This window comes from Schistocerca americana, chromosome 2 (assembly GCF_021461395.2).
Source record: "Schistocerca americana isolate TAMUIC-IGC-003095 chromosome 2, iqSchAmer2.1, whole genome shotgun sequence".
Lineage (NCBI taxonomy): Eukaryota > Metazoa > Arthropoda > Insecta > Orthoptera > Acrididae > Schistocerca > Schistocerca americana.
Genome location: NC_060120.1, coordinates 500,476,734 through 500,482,735, shown reverse-complemented (window position 1 = coordinate 500,482,735; position 6,002 = coordinate 500,476,734). Strand labels below are relative to the sequence as shown.

Here is a 6,002-nt window from a genome sequence, read left to right as displayed (position 1 = left end):
TAAAGTACCTTCCGTACAACCTCACCACCAGCAGACATTACATCTGCAGTAGAAAGCAGGAGTTTTCAAGATATGCCAATAACATTACTAGAACCTTTATTGGCAGACAACCCTATATAGCTCAGGCATAAACAGATCTGCCAGTAAACCTGTTAACCTGAGATGAGGGATAACCTACTGAAAATTATATATACATCACCCAGAGTTGTGTTCTGTCCTTCATCCAGCCTAAACCAATTCTGTTCTCTATCCCGTGCCCCATGGATTATCATTTTGTGGTTGTCCCAGGCCAAAGACCTGTCCCATACAGCCACCTACAACATCCTACACCAGTATAGTCACAGGTATTTCCTGCCCAATAAAAGGCAGTGCCACATGTGAAAGCAGCCACATTACATATCAACTATTCTGCAGTTACTATTCAGCACTCTATGTGGGCTAGACAAGTTGTCTGCTCATATGAAAGGCCACTACCAAACTGTGGCAAACTGCTGACTTGAATATTCAGTTACCAAACATGCTGTGCAGCGGAGCACAAATGACTTAAGCAGCTACTTCACTATGCAGGTCATTTGGATATTCCTTTCCAGCACAAGTTCCTCTGAAATGCAAAGCATGGATTTGTCTCTTCAGTGTATCCTGCTCTCTAGCAGTCATCCTAACATAAACCTTCTCTAAGCAGTTCCCCAGTGCCTCTTCTTACCTTTTCCCTTCTTTTCTTTCCCCATCCAGATGGTGTACTGCCTTCTCCTACCATTCTTCCTCCCTCCCCACATAGAGGCCTTCTTCTCCCCCCCCCCCCCCCCCCCCCTTCTCTCTCACTCTCTCTCTCTCTCTCTCTCTCTCTCTCTCTCTCTCCACCACTTCCCTCCTCCTCTCTCATCCCCCTCACTCCCTCCCCTTCCCCCCATCTCTACCCTTTTCCACACCTCTCCTTTTTTCTCTCGCCTCCCAGGCTCACTTTTCATCTCCACTTTCCTATAATTTGCCCCTCCCCCAATCTCTCCCCTTCCCTATATTTCTTGTATGCTCTACCCTCCAAACTCCTCTCATCTTGTTTTGTAGGTGCTGAATCATCTGTTGAAAGACCTGCCTCATTTTATCCCATTACCCCATCCTTGCCATGTGTGATGTCTTCCTGACCATTCCCCACCTCCATTTGCACAGGAAACTGCTCTCAATAATCTAAAACAGTGGATAATCAATAATTAGTCTCATCACAGCTGTGGTAATGTACATTTCAGTGTCCCTGTGGTTGTGTGTGTGTACTGAATTCATAAGAATATGCATATGTTATAGCTACTGTTCATATGTAACAGCTAACATATTAATGAATGGATATTAACTTTTAAATGTATAATCAGTGTAAACAATAGCTGAATTGGATCAGCATGGCTCTTGATTTGTTACAGGTACCCTTATAACAGTGTACTTTTTTTTAAAAAAAAATCTTACGATACATGGTGGCAAAGTGAACAAATTAACAAACAAAATAGTTGGTAATGGCATTTCTTCCCTTTTTTTTTCTTTCTTGATTCTTGATCTCTCTCGACTTCTGGAACTTTTCATCTCCCAGTGAACTTTTTAACTGACCTACAGAAATTGATGGGCAACAGCCTTGCCGCAGTGGATACACCGGTTCCTGTCAGATCACCGAAGTTAAGCGCTGTCGGGCATGGCTGGCACTTGGATGGGTGACCCTCCGGGCCGTCATGCGCTGTTGCCATTTTTCGGTGTGCACTCAGCCTCGTGATGCAAATTGAGGAGCTATTTGACTGAATAGTAGCAGCTCCAGTCAAAGAAAACTATCGTAATGACTGGTAGAGCGGTGTGCTGACCACACACCCCTCCTATCCGCATCCTCAGCTGAGGATGACATGACAGTCGGATGGTCTCGATGGGCCACTTGTGGCCTGAAGACGGAGTGCTTTATAGAAATTGATGACTGGTGTTGGTGTTGAGACTAGACTTCCTATCGTATGAGTAAAGATACATAAACCCTAACCACTATGTACCTGGATGGATGAGACTTCTCTTATATCACTATACTTTGATGTTGAACAGAACAGAGTAAACAATCATTTATGAGTAGGCCTACAGTTCAGTCATTATTTTCACTCTATGAAACTTACTACTACAATGCCTGCCAACAAAATTTCAGACAAAGATTATCATCATAATAACATTTCTGTGCACACAAGTAATAGTTTATAATCAGAATCAGTACTTGACATCACTGAACATAAGTTATCAGCTATAAATAATACCTTCAAACTCACAGAAAGAGAATTTTTCAAACTGTATTACATTTTTTAAAAAAATTCTCAATTTTATAACCTCTTTCTGCTTTACACAATTCTCATTTGGATCTTTTATTTTATTTCATCATGCGATGAGACCCATTTTGGAAGTAATCTACAGGGGACATTGAACTCCACTTTTTGCATGGTTCCATTTATTCTTTTGTTCCTACCAAACCTACTGACCATCAGCAGTCCTGTATTTTTATAGCTCTCATCCTTCACACACCAAAAATTTACTCCCATGTGCTCTTGGACCCTGTATCTGCTGAGATGAGAATTCAATAGTCCAGAATGCTGAAGGTGACTAAGTCCTTCACAGACAGGCACTATCTCCCAAATCTAGTCCACAGACACATTTTGGTCCCATATCTTCACACATCCCTAATCCTTCCACTAATCCCAAAAATCATCTGCAAACATCCACCCTTCTTGTCACTCAGTAACCATACTTACCTGTGTTAATGTCCCTCCAGTAGCTGTGTCTCCATTGAATCTGGCTGAAAAGTGGTTGTCTGAAGTAGGTTGTTTTAAATAATAAGGTTCACACCAGGTTTACAGTTCAGACACTTCAGTTGCACTTTTATGTCAATGTTTATGACAAGATAATGTCTCAACTATCATAATTTATGAACAGATAATGCTTAGCCATATACTAGCCACATACTATACTTGGCTGATTTCCTAAAACATGATTGTTCAAGTGCAGTAATCTAATACTGAAATGACACAAAATTTAATGTGTGGCAAACAAATATATAACACATCAGTGAATTAAGTTCTGAATTCATTGACCTTGAAGTCTAACAGTCATAACAAACCAATGCACATACATAGTAAGCAAGTACTGGAAATAACACTGTTTGTATTCTGACCTAATTGTCACAATTAGCAGAAGACATTATTGAAGATTAATACAGTTCTGGTGGTTCACAGTTAGTCATTAAAAACAGTCACTGAATAAACTCTCAAATATGAAGCTGAGATAAAACTCAGCACATTGTACTAGTTGTAATATGTGCTAACTGATCTTTGGTACATTTTTGGACATGGAGCTTGCTTATTTTATAATCTTCTACAGACTGTCTAAAATGGCTTCAAAGGAGCCACTTTTATAAGACTGCATTAATTAGAATTAAAGTTAGCTATTGTTGTTTGCTGAATTCCCCTAAGTTACAATTAAAGATTTATATTCCTGATTAATTAAGTAGTTGGGAGATGTTTATTTCAACTAGGATTTTAGATACAACATTAATTTCTAAAGAATTACAGAGCCTAGTCTGCCAAAATGAGGTATTCTATTTCCACAACACTGTTTTACTTAAGAATGCTAATTACTCTGTAACTAAATGAGAGCAAGATTTGCTAACATATTTGTATCATTAGCTGTTTACATATGTGGCGTAGAGCACCATAAATATCGATATTTGTTCTGTGCGTAAGTGTGCTATCTTTGAGGAGAGGGCTTTGGGCAGGATGTTGGACGCTAACGGCAGTTAGCCTCCGGACTTGTATCCGTGCAGAAGCTAAGTGTGAATAAATCTGTATCTGAGAGAATTCTAGTTGTTTACCTACAACTATTCCATATTCCCTCACTGGTAACCCCGTTTTTGTGTAATACGTGTCTGAGTTACCACCCGAAGGTTATTTACGCGCCTACCGCGTCGGGTTTCTCAGCGATCACGAGGGCCTTTGTTCAGCTCCAGACAATGGCCTTTCAGCATTCACCGCCACCCGGATTCCAGCAACATCTCTCCAGCACTCCTGCCATCGTAGTGGACATGCCACAAGAATCTTTGGAATCCTTCAACCAGAACATGCAGTGGAATTCATCGAGTGCCGCCAGTTTCTTCCAACCACCAAAGGTCGTGGACTCTGGCTTTGTTAGCCTGGACCACCCCACGTGTTCTCCACAGAGTGTTGGTCGGAACATTCCTACTCCTGTGTCGAACACACACTGTGTCAATACAGTTCGTGGCGTCGAGCGAGGTTTTGCTACTTTGGAAAATCCAGTAGTAAATTCAAACTCGAATCAGTTCCCGCCACGTGTGTATCCTTCCGCGCCGGCTAGTCAACAGGTGTTCAATGCTCGCCAAACAGCAAATATCACACCGAGTGTGCATCCTAGTGGACGTGTGTGGGATCCTTGTGTTGCTTCTAATCAAGTCACCAATTCTGTGCTGGACAGTAATTACTCCGACATCTACAACCAGCTCCACCACTCACGGTCGAGTGAATACTGTGTGCATAACGGACATTCACCGGCGTACTTCAGCACTTGTGGCTTCTCTCTGAGCTACCATGTCAATGAGAATGCAAATTTTGACTACGATCCTCACACCGTTCAAGCGTCCGTCGCTTCTCAACCGCCCCCCAGCGTCAAGTGAATTTCGCAATTCCCGCATTACGGGACGCCAATAATTCGGACTCGCAATCTTCTGCATACTCTACCTCCGTCCGAAGTAATAGGCGCACCTCTGCAGTGACTGCAGTGCCGAATCTGCCGAAATTACCAGACTTCACCCCGCTCACCCAGAGTTCTGGTTTAACCTGGTTGAGCAAACATTCAATGTCTGTGCTTTGGACGATGACGCACGCTTCGCCTGCCTCATGAACCATCTTCACGACTGCATCAATTTAATTTACGATCTGGCCAAAGCACCCCCCCTAGCAGAGAAGTATGCTGTGGCGAAACAGATGATACTGGAGCGCATCTCTAAAACCAGGAGAGAAAATGTACGACAGCTCATCTACGAAGAGCGTCTCGGGGACAGGTCTCCATCCCAGCTGTGGCGGTGCATCCGTCTTCTCGTCGATGAGCAAGTTATGCCTGATGACACGCTCTCAGAAATCTGGACTGAAAAGCTGCCTTTGCCTGTCCAGACTGCAATCTGTGCGTATGAAGATAGGCCAGTAAATGAACGTTTACGCACCGCCAACAGAGCATACTTCGCCAGGCAACGTGAGCTCCGTGCACTGCATTCTGGACGTGACCGCACTAAGATGCTTTCTGACGCCACGCCCTTATCTGGTGCTGCTAATAACAAGTTTGTTAAACTAGCCGCCCTGCCTGCACCTTCAACTCCCCGCAACGACAGTGCATCAGCCTCTGTGGAAGACTCTGGGGCACATACTCCGTCACCTAGCAACTACCCACAAGAGCACAGGCCCGCCAAACCTTACTGTTTCTTCCACACGAGATTTGGGGAGCAAGCTTGCAAATGCCAGTCACCGTGTTCTTACCCAAACTCCAACCACAGGTAGGCTACGGTGCCACCTCCTGCGATGTAAACAACGGGCACCATCCCATGTTGCACTCCGTTTCGGACAATAACAGTAAGTGTGGCCGAGTCTATGTTCGCGATTTACGAACAGGTGCATGTTTTCTCGTAGACACTGGTGCAGACATCTCTTTGCTGCCAGTTCGCCTAGCAACCAATAAAGTGCAACCACACAAAACAGTACTTCGTGCAGTGAACTTGTCTACCCTACAGTGTTCGGGTTCCACTTTGTATACAGTGAAACTTTCGCCCGAGTGCAAGCTGTAGTGGACGTTTCTAGTGTCAACAATTGAAGAACCTATTCTCGGAATTGATTTCCTCAAGCACTATCAGTTGTCACTAGATTTTGTGCAAGATACTGTGTTTTACCCCCCCCCCCCCCCCCCCCTTAACAAACATATTCCTTTTGCTTCGCCGAGTG

At 43.7% G+C, this 6,002-nt stretch overlaps 1 pseudogene; it reads left to right on the top strand.

The window, feature by feature from the left end:
- Nucleotides 1-1,608: 1,608 nt before the first annotated feature.
- LOC124597490 lies at nucleotides 1,609-1,726 on the top strand (annotated as a pseudogene).
- Nucleotides 1,727-6,002: the final 4,276 nt, after the last annotated feature.